Source organism: Ranitomeya imitator, chromosome 1 (assembly GCF_032444005.1).
Source record: "Ranitomeya imitator isolate aRanImi1 chromosome 1, aRanImi1.pri, whole genome shotgun sequence".
Lineage (NCBI taxonomy): Eukaryota > Metazoa > Chordata > Amphibia > Anura > Dendrobatidae > Ranitomeya > Ranitomeya imitator.
The window spans coordinates 933416811-933440676 of NC_091282.1; the positions used below are offsets into that span (position 1 = coordinate 933416811).

General features: G+C 48.2%; 1 pseudogene; it reads left to right on the forward strand.

Annotated features, from left to right (window-relative positions):
* Positions 1 to 3546: 3546 nt before the first annotated feature.
* LOC138651042 (polyamine-modulated factor 1-like) lies at positions 3547 to 23346 on the forward strand (annotated as a pseudogene).
* Positions 23347 to 23866: the final 520 nt, after the last annotated feature.

Consider the following 23866-nt stretch of genomic DNA (forward strand, 5'->3'; position numbering starts at 1 on the left):
GCAGACAACATGCGGTCAAAAGAACTCTCAATTGAGGTGAAGCAGAACATCCTGAGGCTGAAAAAAAAGAAAAAATCCATCAGAGAGATAGCAGACATGCTTGGAGTAGCAAAATCAACAGTTGGGTACATTCTGAGAAAAAAAGGAATTGACTGGTGAGCTTGGGAACTCAAAAAGGCCTGGGCGTCCACGGATGACAACAGTGGTGGATGATCGCCGCATACTTAATTTGGTGAAGAAGAACCCGTTCACAACATCAACTGAAGTCCAGAACACTCTCAGTGAAGTAGGTGTATCTGTCTCTAAGTCAACAGTAAAGAGAAGACTCCATGACAGTAAATACAAAGGGTTCACATCTAGATGCAAACCATTCATCAATACCAAAAATAGACAGGCCAGAGTTAAATTTGCAGAAAAACACCTCAAGAAGCCAGCTCAGTTCTGGAAAAGTATTCTATGGACAAATGAGACAAAGATCAACCTGTACCAGAATGATGGGAAGAAAAAAGTTTGGAGAAGAAAGGGAACGGCACATGATCCAAGGCACACCACATCCTCTGTAAAACATGGTGGAGGCAACGTGATGGCATGGGCATGCATGGCTTTCAATGGCACTGGGTCACTTGTGTTTATTGATGACATAAGAGCAGACAAGAGTAGCCGGATGAATTCTGAAGTGTACCGGGATATACTTTCAGCCCAGATTCAGCCAAATGCTGCAAAGTTGATTGGACGGCGCTTCAAAGTACAGATGGACAATGACCCCAAGCATACAGCCAAAGCTACCCAGGAGTTCATGAGTGCCAAAAAGTGGAACATTCTGCAATGGCCAAGTCAATCTCCAGATCTAAACCCAATTGAGCATGCATTTCACTTGCTCAAATCCAGACTTAAGACGGAAAGACCCACAAACAAGCAAGACCTGAAGGCTGCGGCTGTAAAGGCCTGGCAAAGCATTAAGAAGGAGGAAACCCAGCGTTTGGTGATGTCCATGGGTTCCAGACTTAAGGCAGTGATTGCCTCCAAAGGATTTGCAACAAAATATTGAAAATAAAAATATTTTGTTTGGGTTATGTTTATTTGTCCAATAACTTTTGACCTCCTAAAATGTGGAGTGTTTGTAAAGAAATGTGTACAATTCCTACATTTTCTATCAGATATTTTTGTTCAACCCTTCAAATTAAACGTTACAATCTGCACTTGAATTCTGTTGTAGAGGTTTCATTTAAAATCCAATGTGGTGGCATGCAGAGCCCAACTCGCGAAAATTGTGTCACTGTCCAAATATTTCTGGCCCTAACTGTAGCCTCAACTGTCCCTGCACGCCCCTTTATAGCCCCTGTAAGGCTGCAGAAAGCAAGCCAATCACTGTCATGCCCTTCTCTAAGATGGTGGGGACCGAGACCTATGTCATCACACTGCCCACACTCTGCGTCCTCATTCATTGGCTGAAAAATGGCGCTGAAAGCGTCATACGAAACGTGACTTTGGAGCGAAGATCGCCGACCTCATGGCCGATCCCACACTACTATTGGGTCGGGTTTCATGAAACCCGACTTTGCCGAAAGTCGGCGATTTTTGAATTTGTCCGATCCGTTTTGCTCAACCCTAATCTCCATTGCCTTTCACTGGTGACAGATGGGACCTGCGTGTGCATCCAGTTGTCACTGTTTTCCCATGGATCCGTGTATCTGCATATTTTACCAGACGCACAAAAACGCAACTTGTTGCAGTTTTGTTTCGTCTGAAAAACACGCAGGGACAGGGACACGCACGGACCCGTGGCTACACATCTGGAATTACCATGGAGCACGGATCCAGGACATGCACGGATCCATATGATTCCGTGTGCAGGGATCTGTTATGGGGAACTGAACATGCTGGGAAGCAAGGGATGTGCTGTATGGGAAAGTGATGTAACTGTATGGGAGCAGGATGCAGACATAATGTAGACTCTGCCTGCTGTGCTGTCATACAGTGAACGGCTTGTGCCCTATGTTATAGTGTGCTAATGTTAATAAAATACATTGGGAGCCTATATATAACATGGGGGCTCCTGGTTAGTGGCCGCACGGGTGGGTCTGCTTTCACACTAGCGCTTTGGTACGGTGTGATTTGTAGCAATCCTGATGAATCCCGATCCTGATGCATCCCTACACTTAAAGGGAACCTGTCACCTGAATTTGACGGGCTCTTTTTTCGGTCTGATGGGTGGTGTTTTCGGGTCTTTTATTCACCCCTTCCTTTCCCGCTGGCCACAGGCTGGCCGCAATATTGTCTGGAAGTTGATTTGCTTTCCTCTGTAGAACACGCGTGCGCAAGGCAATCTTGCCTTGCGCATGCGTAGTATGCTTTGCCCAACAGCAGGCAAAGCGGAAAAGCATTAGTGCGCATGCGCCGGCGCACTATGTCTTGGAACACAGCAAAATACAGTACTTCCGGGACATAGTGCGCCGGCGCATGCGCACTAATGCTTTTCGGCTATGCCTGCAGTTGGCAATGCACATTGCACGTGCGCAAGGCAAGGTTGCTTTGCGCACGCGTGTTCTACGGAGGAAAGCGAATCAACTTCAAGACAATATTGCAGCCAGCGTGCAGCCAGCGGGAAAGGAAGGGGTGAATAAAAGACCCCAAAACACCGCCAATCGGACCGAAAAAAGGGCCCGCCAAATTCAGGTGAGAGGTTCCCTTTAACATAGGGACGCATGGACCTGCGTTAGCATCAGGATCAGTATGCAACAGGATTTTTCATGTGCTCTCAAAATGCAGTTTTGTTGCAAATTTTGGGTGTTAAAAAAATCTGCAGACATCCTGATACGTGGCAGCGAATCCAAAACAAATATGATTGTCAATGTAGATGCCCCAAATCAGGATGCCTGCGTCCAATCTGCATGTGGATGTCATAGTGCTCAGGCTCGGAGCCCCATTTTTTTCCTTTCACTTTCAGCAGTCTCTCTCCCCTCTCCTCTTTCCCCTCTGCCCCAGAAGACAGCATTTGACATTTCCAACAAAATCCTGATCAGGATGCAGTTCCGTGCGTTTGCTTCCGTTTGCAGAAAAAATATGGATGCAGATAAATTGTGTCTAAGAGGGAATGACTACAGCAATGTACAAAAACTGCCACATATTAGAAAGTAATATGTTAAGACTACTGTACAACCAAGTAGCACGGGCCCTGTTCACAAGAGCGAACAACCTGGGGAAACAGCAATGCTGAAAACACTGTCTGTGTTGCTTCACTAGATAGTTATCCAGGTCTATAATGAGGCTCTCTCTGTACAGGCAAAGACCTGGAACAATGACAGTGGAAAACGCATTTCTATTTTAAAAAGTGCTGGTTCGTGAGCTTAAAGAGTCGGCTCTTTATGGTGAGTGGAGCCGAATGAACCCGATCATGAAAAAGAACCGGACTGCCCATCACTAGTATCATTCCTGCTTCTTCAGACAGTCACGTGACATGCCGGAAGCTGCTCTTGTGAGTGACAGCCAGATCAGCCAATCAGGAAGTAAGAAGCGTGTGGCGGGAAAAACAGTGGATCAGCGACGATGGCAGAGAAGGTGGAAGTGGAGGAAAGAGCCTCGTTATCTGCAGCTGAGGCTCCAGAACCAGAGACTGCCGAACCGGATGAGTTCGGGCATCTCCTCTTGTTCAACATGGTGGTGGACAAGTTCCTTGCGGGGCTGATGGATGTGGGAAAGTGAGGTCCTCTCTCGCATCCTCATTCGATGTAATTGGTTGCTGTGACTTTTCTTATGTTGTCATTATTCCGTGTGTGTCGTTGTTAGTTGCTTCTGCGTCCTGATTGGTTGTGTGTTTTGTTAAACAGTTTGTGATTGGTTTTACGTTTCATAGGCTCATTTTGATTGGCTGCTTCTATGGTGACTCTTCGCACAATTTAGCTCTAAACTGAGGAGCTGACAATCCATATATTCTTACACTGTCTGCCTGCAGCGATGATCACACCCAGATGTCCTCACCCCGCATTTCATTCCCTGTCTTTTCCCATCCCTCCATTTTTATAGAAAACCTAACAAATTGCATACTGCACCCAGGGTGCCTTGTCACAGGATGTGAAGGTGTACCAAGATGGCGGCCCAAAAGTCATGCGAATACATATAAGTAGCCCCACCTCTGTTTAACTGTGCACATGCTGTCCCTGCAATTAACTGAGCTCTAAGAGGTTAAACTGCTGTGATCAGAGCAATTCCTGATACCAGTAGCAGGCATTAAGAGCACTGCTGGGAAGTGATGTCCAGCAGTGAAAAAAATGGGAAAATCCAGCAACCGCAAAAGTCATAAAACATTTATTAAATTTAACACATGAAAAGGAAAAATGTAAAAAACATAACGTTATTTTTTTTTCTTTTCATGTGTTAAATCTAATAAATGTGATGTTTTATGACTTTTGCGGTTGCTGGATTTTCTCATTTTTTTCCACTGTTCATTTACTCAGGAAACCAGCCTGAAGTCTCCATGCACTGCGCCCCTATTCTAGGAATTTCTCAACCCAGTGAGCTGGTGGTTGCTCCATTGTGTTTTTCTACCATGTCCAGCACTGCTCGGGTTCAGGTAGGTGACGTCCAGCACTGCTCTTACTGGTCCGGGTGCTGGTAGGTGACATCCAGCACTGCTCTTACTGGTCCGGCTGCTGGTAGGCGACGTCCAGCACTGCTCTTACTGGTCCGGCTGCTGGTAGGCGATGTCCAGCACTGCTCTTACTGCCCGGCTGCTGGTAGGCGACGTCCAGGACTGCTCTTACTGGTCCGGCTGCTGGTAGGCGATGTCCAGCACTGCTCTTACTGGTCCAGCTGTTGGTAGGCGTTGTCCAGCAGTGCTCTTACTGCCCTGCTGCTGGTAGGCGTTGTCCAGCAGTGCTCTTACTGCCCTGCTGCTGGTAGGCGATGTCCAGCGGTGCTTTTACTGTTTGGCTGTTGGTAGGTGACGTCTAGCAGTGATCTTACTACCCACCTGTTAATAGGTTCTGCACAGCAGTACTCTTTCTGCCCATTTTTTTAATATGTGCCGCCTAGCTGTTCTCTCCATGCTTGGCTGCTGGTAGCTGATGCCCAACAGTGCTATGTTAGTAGGTGATGCTTAGCAGTTTTCTTACGGACTGACTGTTGGTAAGTGACTCCTAGCTGTGCTGTTAATGTCCGCCTGTTAGTAGGAGACCACCAGCAGCACTCTTATTGTCCGGTTGTTATAAGGTGAAGCCTAACAGTGCTCTTACTGCCCGACTGTTTGTGGGTGACTCTCAGCAGTGCTATTACTGCCTGGCTGTTACTTAGGGACTGGCTGTTGATAGGTGACTTCTAGCAGTGCTATTAAGGCTTGGCTGTTGGTATTTGATGCTCAGCAGTGCTTCTTACCATCCGGCTGTTAGTAGGTGACTCCTAGCTTTGCTCTTAGAGCCTGGCTGTTAGTATGTGATGCATAGCAATGCTTTTACAGCCCGGCTGTTAGTAGGTGACGTCTAGCAGTGCTCTTGCTGCCCAGCTGTTAGTAGGTGACACCTAGCAGTGCTCTCACTGCCCAGCTGTTAGTAGGTGACACCAAGCTGTGCTCTTACCGGGCTTTCAGTAGGTGATGCCCAGCAGTGCTCTTACTGCCCGGTTGTTGGTAAGTGACTCCTAGCAGTTCTCTTTCTGCCTGTCTATTGATAGGTTACACCTAGCATTGCTCTTACTGCTCGGATATTAGTAGGTGATGTCTATCAGACCTCTTACTTCCCAGGTGTTGGTAGGTGCTTCCTGCAGTGCTTCTCACTGGCTGTTAGTTGGTGATGCCAAGCAGTGCTCTTATTGCCCAGCAGTTCTCTTACTGCCTGGCTGTTATTAGACGCCATCTAGCAGTGCACTTATTGCCCTGCTATTTGCTGCCTCCTAGCAGTGGTCTTAGTGCCCAGCTTCTGGTAAAAGACATACAGCAGTGCCTTGACTGCTTGGTTGTTGGTAGGTAACACCCTGGAGTGTATTTACTGCCCTGTGTTAGTAGGTGATGCTTACCAGTGCTCTTATGAACTGGCTGTTGGTATGTGGACTCCTAGCAGTGCTTCTTACTGTCCGGCTGTTGGTGGGTGACGCCAAGCATTGCTGTTACCGCCCATCCGTTGGTAGGTAACACCCAGCAGTACTCTTATTGCCCGGCTGATGGTAGGTGATGACTTACAGTGCTCTTACTTCCTGGTTGTAGGTAAAGGCCGCCCAACAGTGCTCTATTTGCTTGGCTTCTGGTAAGCAATGCTCACCACCAGTGCTTTTACTGTCTGTTGGTAGGTGCTGACTAGCAGTGGTCTTATTGCCTGGCTGTTGGTAGGTGACCCCTAGCAGTGCTGTTACTGCCCTGCTGTTAGGAGGTGACAATTAGCAATGCTATTAATGCCTGGCTTTTAGATAGTGAAATCTAGAGGTGCCCTTACTGCCTAGCTGTAGTAAGTGATGCCTAGAGGTGCTCTTAAAGTACGGCTGTTAGTAGGTGATGCCTAGCGGTGCTCCCACCGGCCAGCTGTTGGTGCATGACTCCTAGGAGAGCTCTTACTGATATGCTGTTAGTAAGTGATGTCCAACTATGCTGTTACCGCTTGGCTGTTAGTGGTTGACGCTCAGCAGTGCTCTCACTGACCGTCTGTTAGGTGATGCTTTGCAGTGCTCTTACAGCCCGGCTGTTGGTACAAGACTCCTAGCAGTTCTCTTCTTGCCAAGCTGTTTGTAGCTGACGACTAATAGTGCTGTTGCTGCCCAGCTATTAGTATGTGATGCCTTTTGCCTAGCAGTGCTCTTACAACCCGGCTGTTAGTAGGTCATGCATAGCAATGCTCTTATAGCGCGGCTGTTAGTAGGTGATGCCTAGCAGAGCTCTTACAGCCCAGCTGTTAGTAGGCGACGCCCAGCAGTGCTCTTACATCCTTTTTGTTAGTAGGTCATGCAAAGCAATGCTCTAATATCCCGGCTGTTAGTATGTGATGCCTAGCAGTGCTCTTACATCCCGGTTGTTAGTAAATGATGCCTAGCAGTGCTCTTACAGCCTGGCTGTTTGTAAGTGATGAATAGCAATGCTCTTACAGCCTGGCTATTAGTATGTGATGCTGAGCAATGCTCTTACAGTCCGGCTGTTAGTAGGTGATGCCTAGCAATGCTCTTACAGCCCGACTGTTAGTAGATGATGCCTCGCAGTGCTCCTTCAGCCTGGCTGTTAGTATGTGATGCATAGCAATGCTTTTATAGCGCAGCTGTTAGTAGGTGATGCCTAGCAGTGCTCTTACAGCCTGGCTGTTAGTATGTGATGCCTAGCAGTGCTCTTACAGCCATAGGCTATTAGTAGGTGACGACCAGCAGTGCTCTTACAGCGCGGCTGTTAGTAGGTGATGCCTAGCAGTGCTCTTACAGCCCAGCTGTTAGTAGGTGATGCCCAGCACTGCTCTTACAGCCCGGCTGTTAGTAGGTGATACCCATCAGTGCTCTAACAGCCCGGCTGTTAGGTGATTCCTAGCAGTGCTCTTACAGCCCGACTGTTAGTAGGTGATGCCTAGCAGTGCTCATACAGCCTGGTTGTTGGTAGGACATGCATAGCAATGCTCTTATAGGCTGGCTGTTAGAAGTTGATGCCTAGCAGTGCTCTTACAGTCCGATTGCTAGTAGGTGATGCCTAGCAGTGCCCTTACAGCTTGGTTATTACTAGGTGATGTCCAGCAGTGCTCTTACAGACAGGCTATTAGTAGGTGACACCCAGCAGTGGTCTTACAGCCCAGCTGTTAGTAGGTGACGCCTAGCAGTGCTCTTACAGCTCGGCTATTAGTAGATGATACCTCGATGTGCTCTTTCAGCCCAGCTTTTAGTAGGTGATGCCTATGAGTGCTCTTAGAGCCCAGCTGTTAGTAGGTGAAACCCAGCAGGGCTCTTACAGCCCGGCTGTTAGTAGATGATGCCTAGTAGTGCTCTTAGAGCCTGGCTGTTAGTAGGTGACACCCAGCAGTGCTTTTACAGCCCAGCTGTTAATACGTAATGCCTAGCAGTGCTCTTACAGCCTGGCTGTTAGTATGTGATGCATAGCAATGCTCTATCAGCCTGACTTTTATTAAGTGACGCCCAGCAGTGCTCATACCTCCTCGTTATTAGTAGATCATGCATAGCAATGCTCTTATAGCCCGGCTGTTAGAAGTTGATGCCTAGCAGTGCTCTTACAGTCCGACTGCTAGTAGGTGATGCCTAGCAGTGCTCTTACAGCCCAGCTGTTAGCAGGTGATGCCCAGCACTGCTCTTACAGCCCGACTGTTAGGTGATTCCTAGCAGTGCTCTTACAGCCCGACTGTTAGTAGGTGATGCCTAGCAGTGCTCTTTCAGCCTGGTTATTGGGTAGGTGATGGCTAGCAGTGCTGTTACAGCCCAGCTGTTAGTAGGTGACGCCCAGCATTGGTCTTACAGCCCGGCTGTTAGTAGGTGATGCCCAGCAGTGTTCTTACAGCCCAGCTGTTAGTAGGTGATGCCTAGCAGTGCTCTTACAGCCCAACTGTTAGTAGGTGATGCCTAGGAGTGCTCTTACAGCCTGGCTGTTAGTATGTGATGCATAGCAATGCTCTATCAGCCTGACTTTTATTAAGTGACGCCCAGCAGTGCTCATACCTCCTCGTTATTAGTAGATCATGCATAGCAATGCTCTTATAGCCCGGCTGTTAGAAGTTGATGCCTAGCAGTGCTCTTACAGTCCGACTGCTAGTAGGTGATGCCTAGCAGTGCTCTTACAGCCCAGCTGTTAGCAGGTGATGCCCAGCACTGCTCTTACAGCCCGACTGTTAGGTGATTCCTAGCAGTGCTCTTACAGCCCGACTGTTAGTAGGTGATGCCTAGCAGTGCTCTTTCAGCCTGGTTATTGGGTAGGTGATGGCTAGCAGTGCTGTTACAGCCCAGCTGTTAGTAGGTGACGCCCAGCATTGGTCTTACAGCCCGGCTGTTAGTAGGTGATGCCCAGCAGTGTTCTTACAGCCCAGCTGTTAGTAGGTGATGCCTAGCAGTGCTCTTACAGCCCGACTGTTAGTAGGTGATGCCTAGGAGTGTTCTTACAGCACAGTTGTTAGTAGGTAACACCCAGCAGTGCTTTTACAGCCGGGCTGTTAGTAGGTGATGCCTAGCAATGCTCTTACAGCCGAGCTGTTAGTAGGTGACGCCTAGGAGTGCTCTTACAGCCTGGCTGTTAGTATGTGATGCATAGCAATGCTTTTATAGCTCGGCTATTAGTAGGTGAGCCCTGGTAGTGCTCTTACAGTCTGGTTGTTAGTAGGTCATACATAGCAATGCTCTTATAGCCCGGCTGTTAGTAGGTGATGCCTAGCAGTGCTCTTACAGCCCAGCTGTTAGTAGGTGATGCCAAGCAGTGCCCTTACAGCCTGGTTATTAGTAGGTGATGCCTAGCAGTGCTCTTACAGCCCGGCTTTTAGTAGGTGATGCCTCGCAGTGCTCTTTCAGCCCGGTTGTTAGTAGGTGATGCCTATGAGTGCTCTTAGTGCCCAGCTGTTAGTATGTGACACCGAGCAGGGATTTTACAGCCCAGATGTTAGTAGGTGATGCCTAGTAATGCTCTTAGAGCCTGGCTGTTAGTAGGTGACACCCAGCAGTGCTCTAACAGCCCGGCTGTTAGTAGGTGATGCCTAGCAGTGCTCTTTCAGCCCGACTGTTAGTAGGTGATGCCTAGGAGTACTCTTACAGCCTGGCTGTTAGTAGGTGACGTCCAGCAGTGCTCTTATAGCCCGGCTGTTAGTAGGTGATGCCTAGCAGTGCTCCTACAGTCCGACTGCTAGTAGGTAAGACATGCATAGCAATGCTCTTATAGCCCGGCTGTTAGAAGGTGATGCCTAGCAGTGCTCTTACAGTCCGATTGCTAGTAGGTGATGCCTAGCAGTGCTCACACAGCCCAGCTGTTAGAAGGTGATGCCCAGCACTGCTCTTACAGCCAGGCTGTTAGTAGGTGACACCTAGCAGTGCTCTTACAGCCCGACTGTTAGTAGGTGATTCCTAGCAGTGCTCTTACAGCCCGAATGTTAGTAGGTGATGGCTAGCAGTGCTGTTACAGCCCAGCTGTTAGTAGGTGACGCCCAGCAGTGTTCTTACAGCCTGGCTGTTAGTAGGTGATGCCGAGCAGTGCTCTTACAGCCCAGCTGTTAGTAGGTGATGCCTAGCAGTGCTCTTACATTCCGGCTGTTAGTAGGTGATGCCTAGGAGTGCTCTTACAGCCCAGTTGTTAGTAGGTAACACCCAGCAGTGATTTTACAGCCCGGCTGTTAGTAGGTGATGCCTAGCAATGCTCTTACAGCCCAGCTGTTAGTAGGTGATGCCTAGGAGTGCTCTTACAGCCTGGCTGTTAGAAGGTGACGTCCACCAGTGCTCTTTTAGCCCGGCTGTTAGTAGGTGCTGCCTAGCTGTGCTCTTACAGCCCAACTTTTAGTAGGTGACGCCCAGCAGTGCTCTTACAGCCTGGTTGTTAGTAGGTCATGCATAGCAATGCTCTTACAGCCCAGCTGTTAGCAGGGGATGCCCAGCAGTGCTCTTACAGCCCAGCTCTTAGTAGGTGAAGTCTAACAGTGCTCTTAGAGCCCCGCTGTTAGTAGGTGATGCCTAGAAGTGTTCTTACCACCCAGCTGTTAGTAGGTGAAACGAGCAGTGCTCTTACAGCCCGGCTGTTAGTAGGTGATGCCTAGCAGTGCTCTTACAGCCCGGCTGTTAGTAGGTGATGCCTAGGAGTGCTCTTACAGTCTGATTGTTAGTAGGTGATGCCCAGCAGTGCTCTTACAGCCTGGCTGTTAGTAGGTCATGCATAGCAATGCTCTTATAGCCTGGCTGTTAGTAGGTGATGCCTAGCAGTGCTCTTACAGCCAGCTGTTAGTAGGTGATGCCTAGCAGTGCCCTTACTGTCTGGTTATTAGTAGGTGATGCCTAGCAGTGCTCTTACAGACAGGCAGTTAGTAGGTGACGCCCAGCAGTGGTCTTACAGCCCAGCTGTTAGTAGGTGATGCCTAGCAGGGCTCTTACAGCCCGGCTTTTAGTAGGTGATGCCTCGCAGTGCTCTTTCAGCCCGGTTCTTAGTAGTTGATGCCTATGAGTGCTCTTAGTGCCCAGCTGTTAGTAGGTGACACCAAGCAGGGCTCTTACAGCCCGGCTGTTAGTAGGTGATGCCTAGTAGTGCTCTTAGAGCCTGGCTGTTAGTATGTGACACCCAGCAGTGCTCATACAGCCCAGCTGTTAGTAGGTGATGCCTAGCAGTGCTCTTTCAGCCCGACTGTTAATAGGTGATGCCTAGGAGTACTCTTACAGCCTGGCTGTTAGTAGGTGACGTCCAGCAGTGCTCTTATAGCCCGGCTGTTAGTAGGTGATGCCTGGCAGTGCTCATACAGCCTGGTTGTTAGTAAGACATGCATAGCAATGCTCTTATAGCCCGGCTGTTAGAAGGTGATGCCTAGCAGTGCTCTAACAGCCCAGCTGTTAGTAGGTGATGCCCAGCACTGCTCTTACAGCCCGGCTGTTAGTAGGTGACACCTAGCAGTGCTCTTACAGCCCAGCTGTTTGTATGTGATGCCTAGCAGTGCTCTTACAGCCCGGTTATTGGGTGGGTGATGGCTAGCAGTGCTGTTACAGCCCAGCTGTTAGTAGGTGACGCCCAGCAGTGTTCTTACAGCCCGGCTGTTAGTAGGTGATGCCCAGCAGTGCTCTTACAGCCCAGCTGTTAGTAGGTGATGCCTAGCAGTGCTCTTACATTCCGGCTGTTAGTAGGTGATGCCTAGGAGTGCTCTTACAGCCCAGATGTTAGTAGGTAACACCCAGCAGTGCTTTTACAGCCCAGCTGTTAGTAGGTGATGCCTAGCAAGGCTCTTACAGCACAGCTGTTAGTAGGTGATGCCTAGGAGTTCTCTTACAGCCTGGCTGTTAGTAGGTGACGTCCACCAGTGCTCTTATAGCCCGGCTGTTATTAGGTGCTGCCTAGCTGTGCTCTTACAGCCCAACTGTTAGTAGGTGACGCCCAGCAGTGCTCTTACAGCCTGGTTGTTAGTAGGTCATGCGTAGCAATGCTTTTATAGCCCGGCTGTTACTGTAGTAGGTGATGCCTAACAGTGCTCTTACAGCCCAGCTGTTAGCAGGGGATGCCCAGCAGTGCTCTTACAGCCCAGCTCTTAATAAGTGATGTCTAACAGTGCTCTTAGAGCCCCGCTGTTAGTAGGTGATGCCTAGAAGTGTTCTTACCACCCAGCTGTTAGTAGGTGACACCAGCAGTGCTCTTACAGCCCGGCTGTTAGTAGGTGATGCCTAGCAGTGATCTTACAGCCTGGCTGTTAGTAGGTGATGCCTAGGAGTGCTCTTACAGCTTGGCTATTTGTAGGTGATGCCTAGCAGTGCTCTTTCAGCTCAACTAATATTAGGTAATGCCCAGCAGTGCTCTTGCAGGCTGGTTGTTAGTAGGTCATGCATAACAATGCTCTTATAGCCTGGCTGCTAGTAGGTGATGCCTAGCAGTGCTCTTACAGTCTGATTGTTAGTAGGTGATGCACAGCAGTGCTCTTACAGCCTGGCTGTTAGTATGTGATGCATAGCAATTCTTTTATAGCTCGGTTATTAGTAGGTAAGGCCTAGCAGTGCTCTTACAGCTTTGTTGTTAGTAGGTCATGCATAGCAATGCTCTTATAGCCCGGCTGTTAGTAGGTGATGCCTAGCAGTGCTCTTACAGCCCAGCTGTTAGTAGGTGATGCCTAGCAGTGCCCTTACAGCCTGGTTATTAGTAGGTGATGCCTAGCAGTTCTGTTGTGAACAGGTAATTCAGAACCACAATGGACCTTGAAGTTCAGAGCACACAAAGTGACCTGACAATTACCAAAAACATAGGACGAGCTCTGAGACGTGGGAACTCTGCTGACCGCAATCCCTAATCCTATCCAACCACACTAGAGGTAGCCGTGGAGCGCTCCTGACCAGTCCTATGCGCCTCGAGCACAGCCTGAGAAACTAGCTAGCCCTAAGAAAGAAAAATAAGCCTAGCTTGCCTCAGAGAAATACCCCAAAGGAAAAGGTAGCCCCCCACATATAATGACTGTGAGTTGAGATGAAAATACAAATGCAGAGATGAAATAGATTTAGCAAAGTGAGGCCCAACTTACTGAACAGACCGAAGATAGGAAAGATTGCTTTGCGGTCAACACAAAACCCTACAAACAACCACGCAGAGGGGGCAAAAAGACCCTCCGCACCGACTAAGGGTACGGAGGTGCTCCCTCTGCGTCCCCGAGCTTCCAGCAAGCAAGAAAAACCAATATAGCAAGCTGGACAGAAAAAATAGCAAACAAAAATAACACAAGCAAAACTTAGCTTATGCAGGAAGACAGGCCACAGGAATGATCCATGAGAATGCAAGACCAATACTAGAACATTGACTGGAGGCCAGGATCAAAGCACTAGGTGGAGTTAAATAGAGCAGCACCTAACGACTTAACCTCATCACCTGAGGAAGGAAACTCAGAAACCGCAGTACCACTCTCATCCACCAAAGGAAGCTCATAGACAGAACCAGCCGAAGTACCACTCACGACCACAGGAGGGAGCTTGGCCACAGAATTCACAACAGTACCCCCCCCTTGAGGAGGGGTCACCAAACCCTCACCAGAGCCCCCAGGCCGACCAGGATGAGCCACATGAAAGGCACGAACCAGATCGGCAGCATGGACATCAGAGGCAAAGACCCAGGAATTATCTTCCTGACCATAACCTTTCCACTTAACCAGATACTGGAGTTTCCGTCTCGAAACACGAGAATCCAAAATCTTCTCCACTATATACTCTAACTCCCCTTCAATCAAAACCGGAGCAGGAGGAACCACAGGTGCCACGTATCTCCGCAACAATGACCTATGGAACACGTTATGGATGGAAAAAGAAGCTGGAAGAGTCAAACGAAAAGACACAGGATTAAGAACCTCAGAAATCCTATATGGACCAATGAAACGAGGCTTAAACTTAGGAGAGGAAACCTTCATAGGAATATAACGAGATGACAACCAAACCAAATCCCCAACACAAAGTCGGGGACCCACACAGCGCCTGCGGTTAGCGAAACGTTGAGCCTTCTCCTGGGACAAAGTCAAATTGTCCACTACATGAGTCCAAATCTGCTGCAACCTTTCCACCACAGTATCCACACCAGGACAGTCCGAAGACTCAACCTGCCCTGAAGAGAAACGAGGGTGGAACCCAGAATTGCAGAAAAACGGCGAAACCAAAGTAGCCGAGCTGGCCCGATTATTAAGGGCGAACTCAGCCAAAGGCAAAAAGGACACCCAATCATCCTGATCAGCAGAAACAAAACATCTCAGATATGTTTCCAAGGTCTGATTGGTTTCGTTCAGTCTGGCCATTTGTCTGAGGATGGAAAGCCGAGGAAAAAGACAAATCAATGCCCATCCTAGCACAAAAGGCTCGCCAAAACCTCGAAACAAACTGGGAACCTCTGTCAGAAACGATGTTCTCTGGAATGCCATGTAAACGAACCACATGCTGGAAAAACAATGGCACCAAATCAGAGGAGGAAGGCAATTTAGACAAGGGCACCAAATGGACCATCTTAGAGAAGCGATCACAAACCACCCAAATGACCGACATTCTTTGAGAGACGGGGAGATCTGAAATAAAATCCATAGAGATATGTGTCCAAGGCCTCTTCGGGACCGGCAAGGGCAAAAGCAACCCACTGGCACGAGAACAGCAGGGCTTAGCCCGAGCACAAATCCCACAGGACTGCACGAAAGAACGCACATCCCGCGACAGAGACGGCCACCAAAAGGATCTAGCCACCAAATCTCTGGTACCAAAGATTCCAGGATGACCAGCCAACACCGAACAATGAACCTCAGAGATAACTTTATTTGTCCTCCTATCAGGGACAAACAGTTTCTCCGCTGGGCAACGGTCAGGTCTATTAGCCTGAAATTTTTGCAGCACCCACCGCAAATCAGGGGAGATGGCAGACAAAATTACCTCCTCTTTGAGAACACCCGCCGGCTCAGGCAAACCCGGAGAATCGGGCACAAAACTCCTAGACAGGGCATCCGCCTTCACATTTTTAGAGCCCGGAAGGTACGAAACCACAAAGTCAAAACGGGAGAAAAACAGTGACCAACGAGCCTGTCTAGGATTCAACTGTTTGGCAGACTCGAGATAAGTCAAGTTCTTGTGATCAGTCAAGACCACCATGCGATGCTTAGCTCCTTCAAGCCAATGACGCCACTCCTCGAATGCCCACTTCATGGCTAGCAACTCTCGATTGCCAACATCATAATTTCGCTCAGCAGGCGAAAATTTCCTGGAAAAGAAGGCGCATGGTTTCATCACCGAGCAATCAGAACTTCTCTGCGACAAAACAGCCCCTGCTCCAATTTCAGAAGTATCAACCTCGACCTGGAACGGAAGCGAAACATCTGGTTGGCACAACACAGGGGCAGAAGAAAAACGACGCTTCAACTCCTGAAAAGCTTCCACAGCAGCAGAAGACCAATTGACCACATCAGCACCCTTCTTGGTTAAATCAGTCAACGGTTTAGCAATACTAGAAAAATTATTGATGAAGCGACGATAAAAATTAGCAAAGCCCAGGAACTTCTGCAGACTCTTCAGAGATGTTGGCTGAGTCCAATCATAAATGGCCTGAACTTTAACAGGGTCTATCTCGATAGTAGAAGGAGAAAAAATGAACCCCAAAAATGAAACCTTCTGAACACCAAAGAGACACTTTGACCCCTTCACAAACAAAGAATTAGCACGCAGGACCTGGAACACCATTCTGACCTGCTTCACATGAGACTCCCAATCATCCGAGAAGACCAAAATATCATCCAAGTATACAATTAGGAATTTATCCAGGTACTCTCGGAAGATGTCATGCATAAAGGACTGAAACACTGATGGAGCATTAGAAAGCCCGAATGGCATAACCAGGTACTCAAAATGGCCTTTGGGCGTATTAAATGCTGTTTTCCATTCATTGCCCCGTTTAATACGCACAAGATTATATGCACCACGAAGATCTATCTTGGTGAACCAAGTAGCCCCCTTAATCCGAGCAAACAAATCAGACAGCAGTGGCAAGGGGTACTGAAATTTGACCGTAATTTTATTTAGAAGGCGGTAATCAATACAAGGTCTCAGCGAACCATCCTTCTTGGCCACAAAAAAGAACCCCGCTCCCAATGGCGACGATGACGGGCGAATATGACCCTTCTCCAAAGACTCCTTCACGTAACTCCGTATAGCGGCGTGCTCAGGTATAGATAAATTAAACAGTCGACCCTTAGGAAACTTACTACCAGGAATCAAATCGATAGCACAATCACAATCCCTATGCGGAGGTAGGGCATTGGACTTGGGCTCATCGAATACATCCCGGTAATCAGACAAGAACTCTGGGACCTCAGAAGGGGTGGATGATGAGATAGACAGAAATGGAACATCACCATGTACCCCCTGACAACCCCAGCTGGACACAGACATTGATTTCCAATCTAATACTGGGTTATGGACTTGTAGCCATGGCAACCCCAACACGACCACATCATGCAGATTATGCAACACCAGAAAGCGAATATCCTCCTGGTGCGCAGGAGCCATGCACATGGTCAGCTGGGTCCAATACTGAGGCTTATTCTTGGCCAAAGGCATAGCATCAATTCTTCTCAATGGAATAGGACACTGCAAGGGTTCCAAGACAAACACACAGCGCCTAGCAAACTCCAAGTCCATCAAATTCAGGGCAGCGCCTGAATCCACAAATGCCATGACAGAATAGGAAGACAAAGAGCAGATCAAAGTAACGGACAAAAGAAATTTCGACTGTACCGTACCAATGGTGGCAGACCTAGAAAACCGCTTAGTGCGCTTAGGACAATCGGAGATAGCATGAGTGGAATCACCACAGTAGAAACACAGCCCATTCTGACGTCTGTGTTCTTGCCTTTCAGCTCTGGTCAAAGTCCTATCGAACTGCATAGGCTCAGGTTTATGCTCAGATAATACCGCCAAATGGTGCACAGATTTACGCTCACGCAAGCGTCGACCGATCTGAATGGCCAAAGACATAGACTCATTCAGACCAGCAGGCATAGGAAATCCCACCATGACATCCTTAAGGGCTTCAGAGAGACCCTTTCTGAAAATAGCTGCCAGCGCACATTCATTCCATTGAGTGAGCACGGACCACTTTCTAAACTTCTGACAATAAATGTCTATCTCATCCTGACCCTGACACAGAGCCAGCAAATTTTTCTCTGCCTGATCCACTGAATTAGGTTCATCGTACAGCAATCCGAGCGCCAGAAAAAACGCATCAATATTACATAATGCAGGATCTCCTGGCGCAAGGGAAAATGCCCAGTCTTGAGGGTCGCCACGTAATAAAGAAATAATGATCTTAACTTGTTGAACTGGGTCACCAGAGGAGCGGGGTTTCAAAGCCAGAAATAGTTTACAATTATTTTTAAAATTCAAAAACTTAGCTCTATCTCCAGAAAATAACTCAGGAATAGGAATTTTAGGTTCTAACATAGGATTCTGAACCACTAAATCTTGAATATTCTGTACATTGATAGCGAGATTATCCATCAAAGAGAACAGACCCTGAATGTCCATGTCCACACCTGTGTTCTGAACCACCCTGATGTAAAGGGGAAAAGAAAGACAGAACACAGTGCAAATAAAAAAAAATGGTCTCAGAACTTCTCCTTTCCCTCTATTGAGAAGCATTAGTACTTTGGGCCTCCAGTACTGTTGTGAACAGGTAATTCAGAACCACAATGGACCTTGAAGTTCAGAGCACACAAAGTGACCTGACAATTACCAAAAACATAGGACGAGCTCTGAGATGTGGGAACTCTGCTGACCGCAATCCCTAATCCTATCCAACCACACTAGAGGTAGCCGTGGAGCGCTCCTGACCAGTCCTATGCGCCTCGAGCACAGCCTGAGAAACTAGCTAGCCCTAAGAAAGAAAAATAAGCCTAGCTTGCCTCAGAGAAATACCCCAAAGGAAAAGGCAGCCCCCCACATATAATGACTGTGAGTTGAGATGAAAATACAAACTCAGAGATGAAATAGATTTAGCAAAGTGAGGCCCAACTTACTGAACAGACCGAAGATAGGAAAGATTGCTTTGCGGTCAACACAAAACCCTACATACAACCACGCAGAGGGGGCAAAAAGACCCTCCGCACCGACTAACGGTACGGAGGTGCTCCCTTTGCGTCCCAGAGCTTCCAGCAAGCAAGAAAAACCAATATAGCAAGCTGGACAGAAAAAATAGCAAACAAATATAACACAAGCAAAACTTAGCTTATGCAGGAAGACAGGCCACAGGAATGATCCATGAGAATGCAAGACCAATACTAGAACATTGATTGGAGGCCAGGATCAAAGCACTAGGTGGAGTTAAATAGAGCAGCACCTAACGACTTAACCTCATCACCTGAGGAAGGAAACTCAGAAGCCGCAGTACCACTCTCATCCACCAAAGGAAGCTCATAGACAGAACCAGCCGAAGTACCACTCACGACCACAGGAGGGAGCTTGGCCACAGAATTCACAACACAGTGCTCTTACAGACAGGCAGTTAGTAGGTGACGCCCAGCAGTGGTCTTACAGCCCAGCTGTTAGTAGGTGATGCCTAGCAGGGCTCTTACAGCCCGGCTTTTAGTAGGTGATGCCTCGCAGTGCTCTTTCAGCCCGGTTGTTAGTAGGTGATGCCTATGAGTGCTCTTAGTGCCCAGCTGTTAGTAGGTGACACCAAGCAGGGCTCTTACAGCCCGGCTGTTAGTAGGTGATGCCTAGTAGTGCTCTTAGAGCCTGGCTGTTAGTAGGTGACACCCAGCAGTGCTCTTACAGCTCGGCTGTTAGTAGGTGATGCCTAGCAGTGCTCTTTCAGCCCAACTGTTAGTAGGTGATGCCTAAGAGTACCCTTACAGCCTGGCTGTTAGTAGGTGACGTCCAGCAGTCCTCTTATAGCCCGGCTGTTAGTAGGTGATGCCTAGCAGTGCTCATACAGCCTGATTGTTAGTAAGGCATGCATAGCAATGCTCTTATAGCCCGGCTGTTAGAAGGTGATGCCTAGCAGTGCTCTTACAGTCCGATTGCTAGTAGGTGACACCTAGCAGTGCTCTTACAGCCCGGCTGTTAGTAGGTGATGCCTAGCAGTGCTCTTACAGCCCGACTGTTAGTAGTTGATGCCTAGCAGTGCTCCTACAGCCCGGTTATTGGGTAGGTGATGGCTAGCAGTGCTGTTACAGCCCAGCTGTTAGTAGGTGACGCCCAGCAGTGTTCTTACAGCCCGGCTGTTAGTAGGTGATGCCCAGCAGTGCTCTTGCAGCCCAGTTGTTATTAGGTGATGCCTAGCAGTGCTCTTACATTACGGCTGTTAGTAGGTGATGCCTAGGAGTGCTCTTACAGCCCAGTTTTTAGTAGGTAACACCCAGCAGTGCTTTTACAGCCCGGCTGTTAGTAGGTAATGCCTAGCAATGCTCTTACAGCCCGGCTGTTAGTAGGTGATGCCTAGGAGTGCTCTTACAGCCTGGCTTTTAGTAGGTGACGTCCACCAGTGCTCTTATAGCCCGGCTGTTAGTAGGTGCTGCCTAGCTGTGATCTTACAGCCCAACTGTTAGTAGGTGACGCCCAGCAGTGCTCTTACAGCCTGGTTGTTAGTAGGTCATGCATAGCAATGCTTTTATAGCCCGGCTGTTACTGTAGTAGGTGATGCCTAACAGTGCTCTTACAGCCCAGCTGTTAGCAGGGGATGCCCAGCAGTGCTCTTACAGCCTGGCTGTTATTATGTGATGCATAGCAATGCTCTTTTAGCATGGCTGTTAGTAGGTGACGCCCAGCAGTGCTCTTACAGCCCAGCTGTTAGTAGGTGATGCCCAGCAGTGCTCTTACAGACCAGCTTTTATTAGGTGATGTCTAGCAGTGCTCTTAGAGACCCGCTGTTAGTAGGTGATGCCTAGCAGTGCTTTTACAGTCCGGCTGTTAGTAGGTGAAGTCTAGCAGTGCTCTTTCAGCCTGGCTGTTAGTATGTGATGCATAGCAATGCTCTTATAGCACGGCTGCTAGTAGGTGACGCCCAGCAGTGCTCTTACAGCCCAGCTGTTAGTAGGTGATGCCCAGCAGTGCTCTTACAGCCCAGCAGTTAGTAGGTGATGTCTAGCAGTGCTCTTAGAGCCCTGCTGTTAGTAGGTGATGCCTAGAAGTGTTCTTACAACCCAGCTGTTAGTAGATGACACCAACAGTGCTCTTACAGCCCGGCTGTTAGTAGGTGATGCCTAGCAGTGCTCTTACAGCCCGGCTGTTAGTAGGTGATGCCTAGGAGTGTTCTAACAGCTTGGCTGTTTGTAGGTGATGCCTAGCAGTGCTCTTTCAGCTCAACTATTATTAGGTAACGCCCAGCAGTGCTCTTGCAGGCTGGTTGTTAGTAGGTCATGCATAGCAATGCTTTTATAGCCAGGCTGTTAGTAGGTGATGTCTAGCAGTGCGATTACAGCTCGGCTATTAGTAGGTGACGCCCAGCACTGCTCTTACAGCTCACCTGTTAGTAGGTGACACCTAGCAGTGCTCTTACAGCCCGGCTGATAGTAGGTGATGCCTAGCAGTGATCCTACAGCCCGGCTATTAGTAGGTGATGCCTAGCAGTGCTCTTACAGCCCGGCTGTTAGTAGGTGATACCTAGCAATGCTCTTAGTGCCCAGCTATTAGTAGTTGATGCCTAGCAGTGATCCTACAGCCCGGCTATTAGTAGGTGATGCCTAGCAGTGCTCTTACAGCCCGGCTGTTAGTAGGTGATACCTAGCAATGCTCTTACTGCCCAGCTATTAGTAGGTGATGCCTAGCAGTGATCCTACAGCCCGGCTATTAGTAGGTGATGCCTAGCAGTGCTCTTAAAGCCCGGCTGTTAGCAGGTGATACTTAGCAATGCTCTTACTGCCCAGCTATTAGTAGGTGATGCCTAGCAGTGCTTTTGCAGCCCAACTGTTAATAGGTTATGCCTAGCAGTGCTCTTACAACCCGGCTATTAGTAGGTGATGCCTCGCAGTGCTCTTACAGCCCGGCTATTAGTAGGTGATGCCTCGCAGTGCTCTTACAGCCTGACTGTTAGTAGGTGATGCCTAGCAGTGCTCTTACAGCCCAACTATTAGTAGGTGATGCCTAACAGTGCTCTCTACAGCCCGGCTATTAGTAGGTGATGCCTAGCAATGCTCTTACAGCCCGGCTGTTAGTAGTTGATGCCTAGCAGTGCTCTTACAGCCCGTCTGTTAGTAGATGATGCCTAGCTGTGCTCTTACAACCTGACTGTTAGTAGGTGATGCCTCGCAGTGCTCTTACAGCCTGACTGCGCTCAGTCACACAGCTGTCCCATTAATTGCTCGCAGTATGTTTCTGGGCAGATGTGCGGATGACTGAAGTATGAAATTTTCTTTTGATGACACTTCTCCCCTCTTTCTGCAGTTATCAGAGATTCGACAACTGTTACTGCAGGTTGTACAAGATGGGACCGGAGATTACCCGGAGCATCTACGAGCAGTTTATGGCCCTGCTGCACTCCTTCATCAATGTTTGTATCTTGCAGAGCCCCTGGCGGGCAGTGTCTTGACCCAGGAGCACAAGTTTTCAAATCTCTTCCATTTTCAGGCAGAGATCCGGGAGCTTAAGGAGGATGGAAAGCTTGCGGTTCTGCTAGACTCTCTTGACAGCCTGGAGCGAGAGGCTGGAGATAACATTGAGCTGCAGTGGTGAGTGCCGAGGTCTTCATAACTGTGCACAGATTTCATAGCTGAGGGTTTGTTACAATTGTAGTCCCCCACCTTCAGGCATCCTAGTGGGATCCCAGAGGATGATGAGCGCAGCCACCTGGTGCCGTACCTCCTCAAGCAGCGGGAATACCTGCGCAGGCTCTTAAAGGAGAAGCGGCAGGAGGACGCACGGATGGCGCAGTCCGTCCTGGCCAGGAGGGAGAAGATAGAGGAGATGCAGAAAGAGATCCAGAGGCGGCAGCAGGTCTGGCAGGTAATTAAGGAGGAGCGATTCTATAATGACCTTGTATGTGGCATTCAGAGCAGAATTTGAATGTTTGCAGATGACACTCTGCAGGGTAATCAATACAGAGGAGGATAATTTTATATTACAGGATGATTTATGTAAACTAGAAGCTTGGGCTGATAAATAGCAAATGAGCTTTACTGGGGATAAATGTAAGGTCACGCACTTGGGTAGAAGTAATAAGATGTATAACTATGCGCTTAATTCTAAAACTCTGGGCAAAACCGTCAATGAAAAAGACCTGGGTGTATGGGTGGATGACAAACTCATGTTCAGTGGCCAGTGTCAGGCAGCTGCTACAAAGGCAAATAAAATAATGGGATGCATTAAAAGAGGCATAGATGCACATGAGGAGAACATAATTTTACCTCTATACAAGTCACTAGTTCGACCACACTTAGAATACTGTGCACAGTTCTGGTCTCCGGTGTATAAGAAAGACATAGCTGAACTGGAGCGGGTGCAGAGAAGAGCAACCAAGGTTATTAGAGGACTGGGGGGTCTGCAATTCCAAGATAGGTTATTACACTTGGGGCTATTTAGTTTGGAAAAACGAAGACTAAGGGGTGATCTTATTTTAATGTATAAATATATGAGGAGACCGAACAAAGACCTTTCTGGTGATCTTTTTAATCATAGACCTGAGACAGGGACAATGGGGCATCCTCTACGTCTGGAGGAAAGAAGGTTTAGGCATAATAACAGACGCGGATTCTTTACTGTAAGAGCAGTGAGACTATGGAACTCTCTGCCATATGATGTTGTAATGAGTGATTCATTACTTAAATTTAAGAGGGGATTGGATACCTTTCTGGAAAAGTATAATGTTGCAGGGTATACTGTATATACTAGATTCCTTGATAGGGCGTTGATCCAGGGAACTAGTCTGATTGCCGTATGTGGAGTCGGGAAGGAATTTTTTTTCCCAAAGTGGAGCTTACTTTTTGTCACATGAGTTATTTTGCCTTCCTCTTGATCAACATGTTAGGGCATGTTAGGTTAGGCTATGGGTTGAACTAAATGGACTTAAAGTCTTCCTTCAACCTTAGTAACTATGTATAACACAAGTACTACAACTCCCAGCAGTACCATATTTAGTCCTTGTCTTCTTCAATTAGATTCTGAGCCAGTAACAACAGGATCTGCTCCTCTCCCTTCACGGCTCCAGGGATGGGATCTGATTATCACGGCTCCGATTCTCCTGCGTCTTTCTTCATATTGTGAGACATTGACTTTGTTGTTTTCTGTGTCAATAAAGTTTTTTTCTTTCTCACTCCGTTTCCAGCAGTTTAGAATAAACCTATAGTAATATAATGTTCACCATCTAATGGCAGTGATGGAGGGGGGATTGGGGTCTCAGTGGTGCACACTCAGAGGGCTTCTGTGCCACCACTGTGAGGACATTCTACTGAGAGTACATTGGGAGTTATAGTTGTGAATGATGGAGGTCATGGTTGATACTGTGGTTAGAAATCACTGTGGTCCTTCCCATCTGTAACTAAACAAGGTGTGGTTTCACTCTCGGACCAAGGTCTGTGGCTGCTGTCTCCTGTGAACTCCATCCCCTCAGCAATGACATGTGGATGAGACTTTACTGCTATCAGTCCCAGCAGTGGAAAATATCCGTGCACCCCAAACCACTGCAAAAAATATACCTTCACCCCCATAGCATGGCAGAAAATATCCCTGCACCCCCAAACCACTCCTAAAAATATCCCAGCTCCTCACCCCAAAACCACTTCACCCACCAAACCATTGCTGAATATATCCCTGC